Below are 17,114 nucleotides of genomic sequence, written 5' to 3'. Positions count from 1 at the left end.
AAGTTGGAAACAGAAAATATAAAAATCTAATTCAAAATAATAATAAAAACTCTAAAATACCTAATATAAAGTAAAATAAATCCATATAAAGTAATGCATTCCAAAACATTCTGTTTAAAATGTATAATGTATTAAAACGTATATATAAAACGTAAAATGTATTTATTTATTTATTTTTAATGGAGTAAAGTTAGAATCATAAAACAAGTCATAATGGAAAATGTCTACTATTATTAAATAAATTGCAATAATTCTTTATAAGAAATGTATTTTATGTGAACTACCCTTGATTTAGGTCACCTGACACTTCACTGTGGTTGAGTTTGTCTGTTAGCGTGCACGCGCCGCCGGTAGTTCCCGCGCGTCTCGCGCTGCTGATGTTGACTAACGCTGAAGAACTGGCACATCATTCGCACGGACTCTGGAGCTTTTAGCAAGAAATCACGGAGACTTGGACTTCAGAACCGGTAAGAATCCAGTCAGTCCCGTCTTATTTAACGGAGGGAAGTGATTCGGATCAGTCTCGTGGTGTATCTGCTCTTTTAACAGAACTGCGATTGATTTCAATGAATTATAACGTTAACGTTTAATCGGTGCGTTGTGATGACGGCTAGCGTTAGCTCTTTGGATTGCACTGTACATAGTTACAAACATTTACCATGGTAAATATCCGCCGAAATAAGTTACTATCGTACTGTATGTCCCCAAGAGAGCATATAAAGGAGATCTAGTTATACTAACGTTAGTAGCTAACTGTAACGTTAGTTACTGAGGTATTTTAGGATAAATGATACGTGATTGTTATACTGGACAGGTTTTTATGAAATCAACACTTTTCACAGTTTGTCTTTAGACCTGTTATCAACATGATTCAGTAAGATTTACTACCATGTTTTTGTCGACAGGTACCATATTCTTTGAATTAGGTTACTTTGCAAAGTACGACATATCTAACGTTAATAGCATATGAAAATGGTAAATATTCAGTACCATGATGTATATCACAATACCATGGTATTAACATCTGGTACATCATTGTACTATTGCAGCACAGCACTTTTTTGTTAGGGAATTAATTGAAGATCTTCTCCTTGTCATATGCTTTTGGACAGTTTGTATTGTGATATTTTGGAGTTACACTTTATAATAACATTAAAAAAAGCTGAAGTGTGTCACTGCATTAGAAATACTGCCTGTTTCCCTTGAACAACTGTTATTGGTCAGGCAAACACATAGTCCTGCCTCCAAGCTTATAATTTTATTAAAATACTCCTTTCTACTTCAATTTGACAGTGTAAAACTGTTTAAGTCATTGTCATTTTAGGGTTTATGGTGATGCATTGTCATAATGACAGTTGTATAACATTGGATATAACTAAACAGAGAAAAGAAGTTTAGTAAGTGGTTTTTATTTCAATTATTTGAAGCTGTAAAGCTATCATTTTTATGTTTTTTGATTTAAAATTTGACAAAGTAAATTAGTTAATTTTTTTAATTAACATTGTGTTAACGTAGCTTTTTGTGGCTATATTATTGAAGCAGTCTATTTGAACCTTTACAGACTGGCCATGCTCACCGTAAGTGCCTCACTGTAACCCAGATTTGTAGGGACAAGTGGAAATACATTTTTTGTGGTAATCAACAATATGCCAAAAATGCTGTCGATTCAGCTCAGCTTGAACCGCTGAAACCAGAATATTCCTTTGACACACTGGATGGGTTTGCACTGCTGATTTGATCATGATATAGGGTGTTCAGGACACGTCTGCTGCGAATATGATACAGCGATAGAAACTTTTAACTGCTCTGATAAGGAGTTAACTCACACTATCTTGATAGCCTCTACTCTTTCAGCACTTAGAGGGTAATCCCAACAGGAGAGACATTCTCTTGGGATAATGGAGGAATCAGACTGTTTGTGTCCATTAGCTGCTTGATTTTTGACTTTTATGAACCATCTGCTCCATGAACACAAGAATCAATTGTTGACTGAAGCACAGTTCACACAATACCATCAGTGTTTAGCAAAGTCACTATAGCTTGATTTATACCGTTTGTACATTTTCATGATCGTTAAAACTTTAAACAAGTACCTTGAGAGTACATCGAAATATAGTATACTAGATGAATTGGTATTGGCTTAAATATGTGAGAAAAACATATTTTTATATCTAGTTGATTGATGTGCCTTAACCCTGTATAAAATCTAATTAGGCTTGTTTTTTAGGGGGCTTTTGCATAGGACATGTTCCTATTGTCACAACATTTTAATATAATTTTTTATATTATTATAGTATTTATTAGTATTTTTATTAGCTTTTCTTGTTATATTTATTCTATATTTAAATTTGACTTATTTATATTTCAGTTTTAGTTTAGGTAATTATTGCACTTCAACTTATACTTAAGTTAGTTGCTATGGAAACATCTAATTTCTACATTTGTATTTTTTTAAATCTAATATTGATATATTTTTAAACTCAACTTTATTTTAGTTAACGGAAATTATTTGTAATAGTTTTAGTCTTAGTTAACAATAACAACATCAGCTTTTAAGGTTTTAAAGATATTTTTAACTTGAGATGGACCTAAAGTGATGCAAGGCACAAATAAACGAACAACGGGAGATGTGACATAACATCCAACTATGTCTGTTTGCATGCATACACAGACCAGTATTTTAGAAAATACAGACTGAATCTAACATAACAGTGCACAGTAATTATCTTAAAATTTAGGGTTAGGCTAAAATATGGCTATAGCAGCGATGCTTTAATAATTTAGAGACAGTGTCTCTGATAACATGCTGAAATCTTCATTAAAGAAGTTTTCTTTACAGTCATGCCTGTTGCTATAAATATTTAACCTAAAACATGAATAATAAAATACAAAGGATCCTAACTGACTATAATCGGTTGCACGCTATTTTTGTTTTTCAGGTTATTATGTGTTGTGCAGTAGCATTTTACAACAGTAACATCTTCGTTGTGTGTGATATCAAAACAAGTTCACTAATATGACTGTAGGTCCAATGTCACGGATGAACAGAGAGTGAGAGACCTCAAACTATTTGAGTTTACAGACACACACACACACACACACACAAAGGCACTAATCAGGTCCAGCTGTGTGTCAGTGTGTGTTATGTGGAGTTCACGTTGGAGAGTGTGTGACCATATGGCATAAAGCATCCAATTCTTACCTCACCCCCCACCTTTCGTCATGGGACTAGGCAGGAAAGACTCAACGACCAGCCAGAGTCGAACAGCAGATGTGAGTGTGTGTGTATGAGAGAGAGCGATGGAATGTGTGAGTAGTACACCCCGTCTACAGCGCAAGTCGACAAAACTAGAACACTTAAAATCAACATGAAATCAAAATGTCATAACTTGCTCTTCCTGTAATATAACTCATTTGATGTCTATGATCCAACTCAGACTTTTCACAATCCAATCAAAAACTAATGTGCATAATCAAGATCCATCTTGTTTTTTTTCTTGTTCAATAAGCAGTTATTTTACTATCATTTATATACTATTATAATATTTATTCATTTTTAAGTAGCTTTTATTTTTATATTTTAAGTTTTCATTGAAATTTTAGTTATGTGCTTTTGTCATTTTTCTTTTCTTTTTAAAATATTTGATATTGTGCAATTATTTTTATTTTAAATAATCATTTTATTTCTAAAGAAAAGTTTATTTAAAAGTTTATTTACTGTAGCTTTATTTCAATTACCAAAAATTATTTTTAATAGTTTGTTAACATAGACATCTCTGTAAAAAGCTGTCTGAAGTGCAATTGTGCAAAGTCTTCATAACTCAAATCATAAAATCTTTGAATCATAAAGTTGTCTACACTGCAAGCGTGCCAAATCAGAAAAATTCAATTGTTACAATCAACCAAGCTCACTGTACTGCCAGTGCGTAAAGTCAACAAAACTATCATGCTTGTGGTGTAGACACTATGTTTGGGTGTTTATATTTATTTAGATTTTCTTCGATTTTTCACTTCCTTTGGGTTTAGAACACTAATATGATTTAGCTGAATATAATACAGACATGCTGTGTGGTTGTGTATGTGTGTGTGACTCAAAGGGAGTCTCTGTTTGAGCTCCATTAGTCTCAACCTCGCCCTGACACTACTGCTCACATTAATACATATATATAACATTCATGTTTGTGTGATGTTGCTTGCATCATTTGACTTGAGAAGTGTCAGGCCCTAAAGTTCAATATTTATTGGAGTGTGGCCCTGTCCCAAATGGCACTCTAAACCCTCACGCTCTTCCTCTGAGTCCGCACTTTCGTGATGTAATGCCGCTTTGACTGCCGGGCAGAAGTCTGCTGCGGAGCTCGCACCAGTTCAGACTCAAAAGTGTGTATTGAAGGTGCATATGGGCCACAAAGGGGGCGCTCACGAGCACCCTTTTGAACCCTAAAATGACAGACGACACGCGCATGCGGTGGCCATTGTAAGTCTGCTAGACCGAACGGGGACGGGGCCTGTTATGTGCTAGTGTTTGTAGTATAATAGTGAAAGGTGTGTGGATTTGGGTGTATTTGATTGTGTGTTTTCTCTTCTCAGGTGATCTGTATTCTTATTGGCTGCAGGTTGGTTATGGAGCATCCTTATATCAGAAAGGTGAGTGGTATTGATTCTTCAGATGGATTATGACTCATGGGGCCTAAAGATACAGTTTCTGACTGATAATAATGCTGAGAAGTAGGCCTACGTGAGGAATGTTTTGCACAGACAAGGCTATAAGGATGATCCTCTCCCAGTACAACATATTGAACACACATCCAGAGCTAAATAAATAATACAAATATTATTACAATTTTTTTTTTTTTAATATGTAGAAATGTTTAGATATATTTTAGATATGTAGAAAATTGTCTAAGTGATTCTTTTGTCTGTACAGTGAGTCAGTGGGGTCCGGTGTTGTCTGGACCACAACATTCTTCAAAATATCTTATTTTGTGTACTGCAGAAAAAAGAAAGTTGCACAAGTTTTGAATGGCATCTCAATTTGTTGTTAGCTCTCAAGTGTGTTTTTTTTCCCTATGGGATCAACTGTAGTTCTGCAGGAACTACCCAGGAGCTGTTTTGAACCTCAGTTGACAAAGCTACAGATTTAGAGCATTTGAGAGCATGAGATCTCCAGTCCGGTGTTTAGCGAGTCTATAAAGGCTTCAGGTTCATCTGAGTGATTTATCATGCAGGAAATAATGTTATCACGGTACATTCCTCAGGTAATATACAATCACACGCACTTCCCATTGACCCAGGTGTGTGAGTGTGTGTGTGTGTGAGAGTGAGTGGCAGAGAGATCGCTGGTGTCTGCAGGGCTGATATTATCGCTTGCTGAAAAGAGATATAGATCAAGAGGAAATTGAGCCATTTAAATCCCAGGAGCGCTTTATGATTAATGGCTGTCAGATATTATACCGTCTCTCTCTGAAAAGATCTGGCAACCAGCTGAATAAACCACTACACACACTCATAAAAGTCACTCATTTTTCCATTGTCCAAAAGCCAAATACCCTCTGCAATCCACCCACTACGGGTGGGCGGTGTGACCCAAGTCTTATATCATGGTATGAGTAATTTTATGTGATCGTAGCAGTCTGTATCAGTTTTTTGTTTTTGTGTGTGGAAAAAGCGGTTTATATATTAAATAACCATGTAATATCTATTTTTTGGATACTTTAGAAGCAAAAGCTCACTTGATTATTTTCTCTATCTAAATTAAATGGCGATTATTCATAAAAAGAATGTTAAGTATCACATCATATAATGAAATATTATACACTGTCAATTAGATAGTTCTGACAATAAATGTGAATTACATGTTTTAGGTTACACGGTCATTATATGCATTGACTGTGACCTCTATAATAATGCGTCAAAGTTCAACTAAACTGTGCTTTTCATGTTTCTTTGATGTTCTCATGTGTAAATAATGTACAGCAGTTCTGTCCGCTCATAGCTGTCTAAATATGTCTTCTGTGGTATAAAGAATAAATCGAAATGACACATTTCTACCGTTGCACGTAATATACTGCAAAACCGCCTGTCTCTATGAATCACAAACCCATTTTCGCTCTTTAAAGAGGGAGATAAAAGAAATGAAGTCTAGAAATGACTAGCTTTTCTAATGTACGTGCTCCTGAGAGCATATATTTCCTGATTATGAAATTATCACCTTTAACTGAAATGAAGAAGTATTTTTAATTAAGTGTGTGTTTTGCAGATTTTTATAAATGCATTATTTTTTTACACTTTATTCATCAAACAATCCTGAATAGAATTATGGTTTCCACAACAAACAGCACAACTGTTTATCATTGATAATAAGTAGAAATGTTTCTCGAGCAACAAATCAGCACATTAGAATGATGAGTCATGTGACACTGAAGACTCGAATAATGATGCTGAAAATTCAGCTTTGTTCACAGGAATAAATTACACTTTAAAATATATTCAAATAGAAAACAGTTACTTTCATTTTAATAAATATTTATTTTAAAGCCTATGCAGCCTTTGTGAGTAACACCCATAGCAGTGCATTTAGCACAGGTAAGCAAGCACCAGTAACGTTTGCTGCAGAAACTGTAATCTAGTTATCACATGGGACATTACACAGATACCCTGCTGTACTCTTATATGTTCGTGATTGGCTATTAAGATTGATTTACGTGCTTTCCGGTTTGCCACACCCCCACTCCAGTGTTCACGTCTGTTAAAGTGCTTATGCTAGTGGAGTTTCATTACTTCCTGTCTCAGTGGCTGGACTGGTGATCAATGCTGTGTGTGTCTGCTCTTGTATGCACTTATAAACTTATAGACTGCTGACGGATAACCCTCGCATAACCCATTTATCATGCATCCCTGAGCTGCAGTATATATATCCATTTCACATGCACAGCCGCTCGCTTGTGTGTCATACAGGGAGACTGCTGGTGCTGCCTCCATCTGATAAAGTTTCAGCATCTCTTTTGTACCTCAAGCTCATTGTGTTCTCATTAAATGTGCATCATTTGATTAAAATAATGTGTGACAAAATACCATTGCTGCAGTCTATTTAAAAGTGTTTAATTTGAACGAATTTTTAAACATTTAAATTAATATGTATTTATAATATATTTAGTTCATATTAAAATGATGAAAAAGTGGTTTGAATGAATGATTTAATGTCTCACTCATAAATACTTGACTTGTTTCTTTACTGGATGAATCAGTGTTTTTAAACGAATCTCTTGATTCAATCACAAATAAATTTTTTAAGTCACTTCTCTCCACCTAGTGGCGAAACAATGCAATCGACAAACGTTATTTGAAGCGCCAGTTAACTTTCAAAAGGTCTATTTTGAACGCTACCATAAACATCAGTGTTTATATCTGAACTATTAACTTATTAATGACTGTAATACAGAAATAATACTGTGTAGTTGAAAAGACTGTTTGTCAAGCTGTTTCCCAAACACGGTAACTGTCTGCTCTGTCAGCAGAACACAGATGTGAATGTTCCGGGAAGACTTTTTTACAGGTTTATTAGACACGGGCGAAGCTCTAGTGCAAATATATCAGTATTTATCCAAGTACGTGCACTTTTTTGGACTAAAAGCCCTAATATTAGGACGCTGTTCAGTGAGTGCAGCTATATGTACACTAATAAACCGCAGCAGATCTGACTGAATATGAATATGAGTGCTTTTATTCTGTTCACAGTTCGTCTAGAAAATCAATGCGATCACGTCGACTCCAGAGGATTAAGTTAACTCAACTCAATATTTCCACATCCAACCCGTTTACCTTAGTTGTAAGTACGGTGTGTACTGTACTCTTTTAAGAAATCAGACGGCGGGAGTAAAAAAGGCACGAGACCGAGCAGGATTTTGTTTTGCTGTCTATTTGCAGTCTCTTTTTAATGATAGGTCTAAGCATTTGTCAATCATCCCACTTGCTAGATGGGGAATGAACCCCGCGCTCTGATTGGTCGAAGTGCTCTTTCTTTGCTCTTGCTTAATTGCTTTGTGCGTGCACAAAGGCGTCAGCAGGTTTTTGCGTAGTTTAAAGTGACAAATCGTACCTGTGTACTTTGAGGTCAAAATGCGTGCCCGCTACGCAAAAATTCGTACAGGTTGGCAGGTCTGCTACAGAAATGTCCACCAGAGCTGTTGCCCGTGAATTGAATGTTCATTTCTCTACCATAAGCTGTCTCCAAAGGCGTTTCAGAAAATTTGGCAGTACATCAAACCGGCCTCATAACCGCAGACCACGTGTAACCACACCAGCCCAGGACCTCCACATCCATCATCTTCACCTCCAAGATCGTCTGAGACCAGCCACCCGGACAGCTGCGGCAACAATCGGTTTGCATAACCAAAGAATTTCTGTACAAACTGTCAGAAACGGTCTCAGGGAAGCTCATCTGCATGCTCATCGTCCTCATCAGGGTCTTGACCTGACTGCAGTTCATCGTCGTAACAGACTTGAGTGGGCAAATGCCCACATTCGATGGCGTCTTTGGAGAGGTGAGAGGCACTTTGAAGAGGTGTTCTCTTCACGGATGAATCCCGGTTTTCACTTTACAGGTCAGATGGCAGACAGCGTGTATGGCGTCGTGTGGGTGAGCGGTTTGCTGATGTAAACGTTGTGGATCGAGTGGCCCATGGAGGCGGTGGGGTTATGGTATGGGCAGGCGTATGTTATGGACAACGAACACAGGTGCATTTTATTGATGGCATTTTGAATGCACAGAGATACCGTGACGAGATCCTGAGGCCCATTGTTGTGCCATTCATCCACGACCATCACCTCATGTTGCAGCATGATAATGCACGGCCCCATGTTGCAAGGATCTATACACAATTCCTGGAAGCTGAAAACATCCCAGTTCTTGCATTGCCAGCATACTCACCGGACATGTCACCCATTGAGCATGTTTGGGATGCTCTGGATCGGCGTATACTTCAGCGTGTTCCAGTTCCTGCCAATATCCAGCAACTTCGCACAGCCATTGAAGAGGAGTGGACAACCTGATCAACTCTATGAGAAGGAGATGTGTTGCACTGCGCGAGGAAAGTGGTGATCACACCAGATACTGACTGCTTTTCGGCTCATGAAAAATGGGGGCAAAAACAAAAGTGCTGCGTTTATAATTTTGGTCAGTGTGTGTGTATTAGTGTTGTCACGATACTGGAATTTCTAACTTCGATACGATACCTTGAAAAATATCGATACTCGATACCATTTTCGATACCACGGTGAAAAAAACTGCCACAATATTAAGGGGGTAGTTTTTTTAATTTAAAGATAAATGTAACTAGTCGAGAACATGCGGTATATTTTACATGAACAAAAAAATGTCTTGAGGTACTGCATTTGTTGATTTATTTATTAATCTTTTATTAATCTTAGTTAAATGTTAATTGAAACTAACGTTTACTAATACATGTACTAATTAAAATCCAAAGTTCTATTTGTTGATATTCTCATTTGCTTCATAACCAAAATATTTCCAGATATAGGGCCCTATGAAATCCGTTTTATTTTTCCCCAAATTCCGTTTAATTTTTTTCTACATTCAATTTTTTCCATTTTAATTTTTCTGGATTCCGTTTTTTTCCGTTTGAATTTTTCTGGACTCATTAATGGTCAAATTAAATGCTATTAAATCTAAAAACATGTCTAATTCATTAAAATCATGAAAATTATACAATTTTACATTTAATTTATTAAAAGTGTAACAAAAATGACACGTTTAGGGCCGTATGAAATGTTTTATTTTTTTATCACCTTATGTTTTATTGTTACCAAATTCTGTGTTTTAGCATGTCTATTATTTGAATGCATACAAACAATTTTTATTTATTCTTACAGTAGCCTTATGAAATGTGTTTCCCCCCTCAGAAATTCTGTGTTGTGTATTTAAATTTTACTGGATATCAGATGAAGGCATAAAACAATTTTAATTAATTTATATTTGAATTAATGAAAATTAGACATTTACATTTTTGGCAAATGAAGGGGATTTACTATTAAAATTAAAATATTTTGTGATTATTTCTTTAAAAAAAATTAACAGTAGTAGTAAGTAGTAGTATTATGTACATTCTACTAAATAATAGTAATATAGCCTATTTCTGGCACACGGTCTTTAATAGGCTGTTAAACTGAACTTTTATTTTGACGGGTTGCCGTGAATACTTCTAAAGTTCTGTGTGTGTATGATATGACGCTAGTTTTACTCAAATTAAATGGTAAAATGCTCGTAAAGTGCCTTTCAGATCAGTTCTGGAGATATTGTTGATGTATTTATGTCCTCGTTGAGACGGCAGCCGCTGAAATCACCGCGAGCGCCACATTAGTAAACACAACCGCACGTGCAGCACATTCACACAGAGACGCGCAGAACATGCAGGATTCATATTTAAATCCACTTTTGCAGCTTAATATTTACAGATACTAGTCCATACCGCGATTTGATTTAAGTGTAATGACCTACTTTTGATTAATTCATCCAAACTTTGACAAATTCCGTGACATTCCGCGTTAAACTGTAAATTCCGTTTTTATGACTGGATTCCGTGCGCGTTCTCTGCATCGCGGAGATCATAGATCCCTACAGATAGCGCTCCTGCTGTGTTCTTTAACAACCAGAGCAGTCATCTTTCTATTCACTTCACTTTTGCTATTTAACCAGAGCGAAGGAGACGAGTGCGGTCACGTGTGGTGCTTGTCCACGCGCCTTTGGAGAGAAGTGAAAGTGACAGCTCGGCTAGTATCGGTGTATCGATACTTCGGGAAATTAATATTGGTACCGTTCAGATATTTCAGTATCGATATTTATCGAAATATCGATATTTTTGACAACACTAGTGTGTATATATATATAAATATAACTTATTTTAGCTTTATTTCAATTACTGGAAATATTAATTTTAGTTTCGGTTATGTTTAGTATGAGAAATATTTAGTGTTAAAAAATCGCTTCCTAATGTCATGTTAAAAGGTTATTGTTTTATGTCTTGTGGATATACTATTGAGATACTATTGATTATGTGGTAATGAACTCTGAATATTCTTTAATATTGTTATACAAAATAAGTGCTCATTTAATTAGTGTTCACACAAAGTCTAGTTTGCAATATGACAGTGTTTTAAGTCATAAAAAAAGATATGTCAGAGAACGTAAAAACCTCTGATTATGCTGTTTTGATTGGCTGACTTAGCATTTTTGCCATCCTGCTCTTCAGATAGATGAACCATATCGATGTACTAGTTTGTAGCGTGTAATAGGCTGATACATTAGTGGTGTGAAGTTTTGCTGATGGCTTCTATTGTTCTGAAGTATCTACCTGAACAATAGCAGCTTTCAACAGAGCGATTGTTGTTCTGTGTGTGTTAAAGCTCAACGTGAAAGAAGAGATGCGAGTATAATCCTTCAGTGACTCGCGCTGAAATAGAGACGTCTGCAAGACACATACACACACTTTGGGACTTCTGAGGGAATTCTTGGAGTTTCCAAGGTGACCGTTGTTCCAGCGCTAAGGATTAGAGCGTGTCAACAGACGGATTCGAGTCTGAAGTATGTCTGATTGAGGCGCTATCAGATTCACCTCGCTCTCAGGACGTTTATCTGAAGATGTGGTCTTGTAGTGAACCGGCGGGAGCTGTTGAGCTGTCTTACGGTTTGGACAGGTTTGCTGTGATTTCACTTTCTGTGCCAGACATCCTTCTCAATGAGGGTCTTTGTGCCGTGCTGCTAATTTTAGCTCCGGAATATTTTACCCAACTGCCAAACGGGATGGCCGTAAAAGCCAGTGCACTGTGAAGTCTTTCCTCTGTGGATCAGCATGGCTGTGTTTTCCCCCTTTCCTCTAGAGTGTTAACAGACACACCTTGTTCTGTGCTGTGTATTTTTTGCGATTAAACTTGGCGGACGATAAAATAGGCCAAAAAATTCCCACAGATGTTGAAGCAGTGCTTGTTTCAAAGTTTTCATACATGGCTGATTTGCTGAACTATTCAGAGCTGCAGTTTTGCACAGTAACAGCTGGGTGAGTCATGAGTAGAGAATTATGGGTAACTGCGAAATAGAGGATGTGCACCTGTTTGAAATGCTCGCCACTAAAAAGCATAAAGAAATTACATAATTTGGGAGATTTGCGTCATCTTTTCTTTTGTCAAATTCTATACAAATTTCGATACAAACACAAAAATGGATGCCAAAATGTCCTTTTCATGCTTCATTTGCATTTCCATTGTTCATTTGTGCCATTTTAAAGACACATCTAATATACAGTGACCACTCACCTATAATAGAGAACATTTATAATGGAGTCATTTATATAGATCAGTGTAAGTGACCCCCAAAAATATTTGATCGATTAGGTCACACTTAAATGGGTCATCGGATGCAAAATTCACTTTACAAGTTGTGTTCACACACTTCCAACACATTTATGTTGAGACATCCATCCTATAATGATAAAAATCCACCCAGTGTTTTTTTTTTTAAATCCCCTTTCTCAAATCAGGCTGTTCTGAGATTCCTGTCAGAATGACGTAGTTCTGCCTAGGCCGCTCCCACTATAGTTGATTGACAAGGCCGTCTTACCTTAGAACCACCCTGAGTGAGCTGAGAGCTGTCCGCTGTGTCGACTCCGGTGCAGGGGAAGACAGGTATGGCTCTGATTAAGCAATTGAGGCGTTTCGTTGTTGGATGTAATAATGAATATAGCAGTCGTCATTTACTCCTGACATCTGAGCCGCTGAAGACGCAGAGGATTAACGTTACTTTCATTTTTTAAGGGAATGCGCCGATCCCTGATCTACATAAATGCGTCTATCTTCGCGCAAATCATTCGTGATCCAGCTTCATCTACAGAAGAAGTGAGTATAAGGGTTTTCTTTGCAAATCGCCTTTCCTAATATATGCTAGTTAGCCAGTTTCGCGGCTGAAGTTTACAGTCTGCTCATCACCCCATGGAAGAGAGGGGCGGGGTCAGCAGAGCTCATTTGCATTTAAAGCAACATGGACTATAATGGCTTGATGAAAACAGAGCTGATTTTGACAGGGCAAAGATGTTTTTTACACTACCATTGAGAAATATTAACCAAAGTACGTTATTGACTTTTCATTAAGACCCTAAAGAATCATATCAACTTGTGTAAAATGGGCATCCGATGACCCCTTTAAAACTGTCTGAATGTCATTACATTATATATAAAATATCAACCCAAGTGTCCTGTTAAAAAAAAAAAATATATATATATATCTATATATAAAACATGATATTTAGTATTAAAAAGGTGTCATGTATTATTTTAAAGGTAAATATGATCTTGTATCAAAGTAAATGGCATTTTTGTGTGTTGTATATATGCATATATGTATATTGTTTCAAAGCAGGTGTATATTTAAAAATATATTAATGATATTGTGTATCTGATCAGGTGTCATTTATTTAAGGTGTCATATTTTATTACATTCTTTACATTATTTGTATTTTTTTATATCATTCATCTTTGTCATTCATCTTTTTAATATATTTTAATGCTTTGTATCATATCAGGTGTCATATATATATATATATATATATATATATATATATAAAAGTAGGTATCATTAATAAAAAAAAATATATCATATTTTGTATCAAAGCATGTGCAATTTATTTGAAAAGTATATTTATTCATTATATAAAAGTGTTTTTCTTTGAAAAAAAATTATTTTTTTAACAATGATGTTAAAAGGGTTGAAATACTTTGTGGTATTGGTATTTGTGACAAACAGCAGTAAATTCAGTGTGTGTGAGATGGACAAAGCTGTGAATGTACAAAAAATATTTGTTTTTGCCCTACACTTTATAACACAGATTGAATTAGAGCTAATGTCTCTAACTCGTTTAGAAACCACCCTCTCTCTCTCTCTTTCTCAGTATTAAAGGGATGTCTTTCACCGATTCGATTACATTGACTGACTTGTGACTGGTGCTGATGTGGTTGCGTCTGATGTCTTGTGTTTCGCATTAGATGTTTTCTGTATCTGATTGGTGGAAACATGCAGTGACATGACATCAGAAATCAACAGCATCAGGCAGCTAATAATCAGCCGATAACCCTTTAACGGGGTTTTCAGCCGATTATGTGGTAGCCTTAGTTTGATAGCAGATTTGACTCTTTATCTGAACATTTCAAATGAATATTTCAAATCTTCAACCTTGGTTGATTTTAGCAGTAAACCATCTGGGTGTTTGAAGATATTGAAGGGAGAGTAGAAGCCCAAAAAAGTTCTACAATGTTCATTTTTGTATTTTCTGTATTTTTTTAACATAAAACATTTATAGGAATGAATAAACGCTGATTATTAAATAATGAAAAAAATCAAAATCCTTTATGACAGATCACAAATATTTATGAGATTTTATATATATAAAAAAAAAAGTTAAATAGAAAAACTAAACTACTAGATTATTTCCAAATAATAGGATGATTACTTTTGTAGATTTTACTTCAAAAGCACTAAAATGTATCATTGCAGGGGTGGTTGCTGGTCCAAAAGCATTTATTTTTAAAAAATATATTATAATATTTTGTATAAAAGCAGGTGTCCTTCAAATTATATTTTGTGTAAACGTATGCAATAACATTACATTTTTTTAAATGTGACTTAAATTTCCATATACTTTATAGGACCAAATATAAACTTTTCTATTTTGAGCCAAATATTTTCTAGTTTTCTAGTGTGAGCGATTTTTCGGTTTTATTGTCCATAGATCAAACAGTAGGGGTGTGCCATATCATACCGTCCACGATAACACCGGTATAAATTTTTACATGATAAAAAAGTGCCATATCGTGATATCCATGATATAGCGACGCGATGACATATTTAGGCCTACTAGGGATGCACCGATTGTTTGGCAGCCGAAATTATTCGGCTGAAAATAAACAAAAAGCCCTAATAAGTTGTACCGAACAATGACGTGACGTGTTCAAATAGAGGCGCGCACTAATGCAGCAAATATGATGGCAGTGTGGAAGCATTTAAAACTGTCCGAGAAAGACGCAAAAATCATTACAAGCACCGACAGCGAGAGACCGTTTACTACTGCATCTCATGTCTCCAATGAGAAGAGGAAAGGGTGGTTGTTGCTGTTTACTGTATGATCACGAAATGACCTTAAACAATTAAATTCACTGCAGAACGTTATGTTTTCTAATACGCGCATGAATTGCATTCAAACAGCATTGCAGGAGCTCGTGACGCTGTCTCGTTAGTCCAAACTGTGAGGGAAATGTGCGCTGAAACCGTGTTACTCGTCAGTTGCTCAATGCTCAGTAACACTTTTATGATTTTTTTACAATGCATGGGACAATGTGATACGTGCATCTTCCCAAATTAGTAATGAGAATTTATAAATCTGCTGATGTCAACAAAAAGAAGACTTCCTGCGGGTTTCCATCAAAATAAAAGCTGTTGTAATATTACTGTTGTTCTGTTAAATAAAATAAAAAAGACAATAATAATGATAATAATTACAACAGCTCTATTAATACATTTATTATAACGTTCACACATAGCATTCAAATTGGGATCTGTAATATATTCTAATGTTTAAAAAAATTCCCTTCTGCTCAGCAATGCTGCATTTATTTGCATGAAGGGGGTCTCAAAAATGGCCACAAAATATTATTTTACTAACTTATTAATTTTAAGTAAAATGTTGGTATAATCTCTGCTAGAATGTTAAAACATTTTCAGTGTTAAATAAGTATTTTTAAATCGTTTTTTATTAGTGTACAATGTTTAAAAATAATTTAATTTATTCTATGTAGTGTCCATTTCATTCATTTAACATTTAATATTGAAAGCATCCAAGTTATTTAGACATATTTGAACTCTTTTTTTTTTTTTTTTTTTTTTTAAAGTAACACAATAGTTACTTTCCATGGTAATTGGTTACTTTTATAATTATGTAACTCAGTTACTATTGTCATAAATATCGTTATCGCAAATATTCTTGAAATATTGTGATATAATTTTGAGGCTGTATCGCCCACCCCTATCAAACAGTACATGACGTTACATGCTGAAGTTGAATATTCATTCAAATAGTGCTGCTTGCCTTTGTAAATGTAAAACAGCAGTGTTTTTATGTGTTTCTACAGATTTACATCACTGAAGATTCGATGGGTGGTGGGAGCTAATGCTTGCGGGACAGTGATACGTGTGCAGGTAAACACAGTCTCACACACACTCAAAAGATTGATCTTACATATACGTCCACTGCTGGTTGAGACCCCGCTGTTACCGGTAATGTTTATACCTCCGTAACGTGATCGACGCGGAAGCTTTAGCTACACCATAACATATATGTGCGCAAACACGCTCCGTATTAGCAGAGCGAGTGGGCAGGAGTCTCACATCTGTAGAGAGGAAGAGAGGTCAGAGGTCATGCTCGGGGGGCCGCGAGCTGGTTTCATGTTTCAGGTGAGTGTACAGACAACAGACAGACAACACTACACACATGATACCGCTCTGAATGCCAGGCTGTGGAGGCCAGATAAAGACGGTAGTGTGAACGTGAGAGAGAGGGTCGACTGTGGCGAGGTCTCCGCATGATATGAGATCTGCGTCTCGTAGTCGGTGACACGGACGCTCTATATTTGGGAGCTGAAGCACGACTGCTGACCCCTAGATCCACTCCACCACCTGCTCACACACACACCGGGGTTGTGTGTCGTTGGAAACAGAGCACAACAGTCAGGCTCTGTACATCTCATATATTTAAGTGATTTGGGATGAGAGTGTATAAACGTTTAATGACAGATTTGTTGAGAGCATCTGAGATTGTTAAGGGATTAAAATACTTCTGTAGAAACCAAAGGCCAGTTCAGTTCAACTGCAGTAGTTCATTTGTAGCCACCCTCTCCCATGAAGCATTGCAAATGACATGAGTCAAAGAATCCTGAAAACAATTTATCATAAGGTTTCCACAAAAATACGAAGCTGAATATTTCAACATTGATAATAATAATAAATGTTTCTTCAGCAAATTAGCATTTGATGTCTGAAAGATCATGTGACACTGAAGACT

At 36.1% G+C, this 17,114-nt stretch overlaps 1 protein-coding gene across 1 annotated transcript in view; it reads left to right on the top strand.

The window, feature by feature from the left end:
- The first annotated feature begins 368 nt into the window (after positions 1-368).
- bmpr1ba (bone morphogenetic protein receptor, type IBa) overlaps positions 369-17,114 on the top strand; it is a 58,980-nt gene continuing 42,234 nt past the window's right edge. Inside the window, exons 1-3 of the mRNA XM_079418116.1 lie at positions 369-467; positions 4,588-4,644; positions 16,186-16,252. The gene's annotated coding sequence lies outside the window, so the exon portion shown is untranslated. The remainder of the gene's footprint in view (positions 468-4,587; positions 4,645-16,185; positions 16,253-17,114) is intronic.

The sequence above is a fragment of the Barbus barbus genome, assembly GCF_936440315.1.
Source record: "Barbus barbus genome assembly, chromosome: 6".
NCBI lineage: Eukaryota > Metazoa > Chordata > Actinopteri > Cypriniformes > Cyprinidae > Barbus > Barbus barbus.
This window is presented reverse-complemented; position numbering and strand designations above follow the sequence as displayed.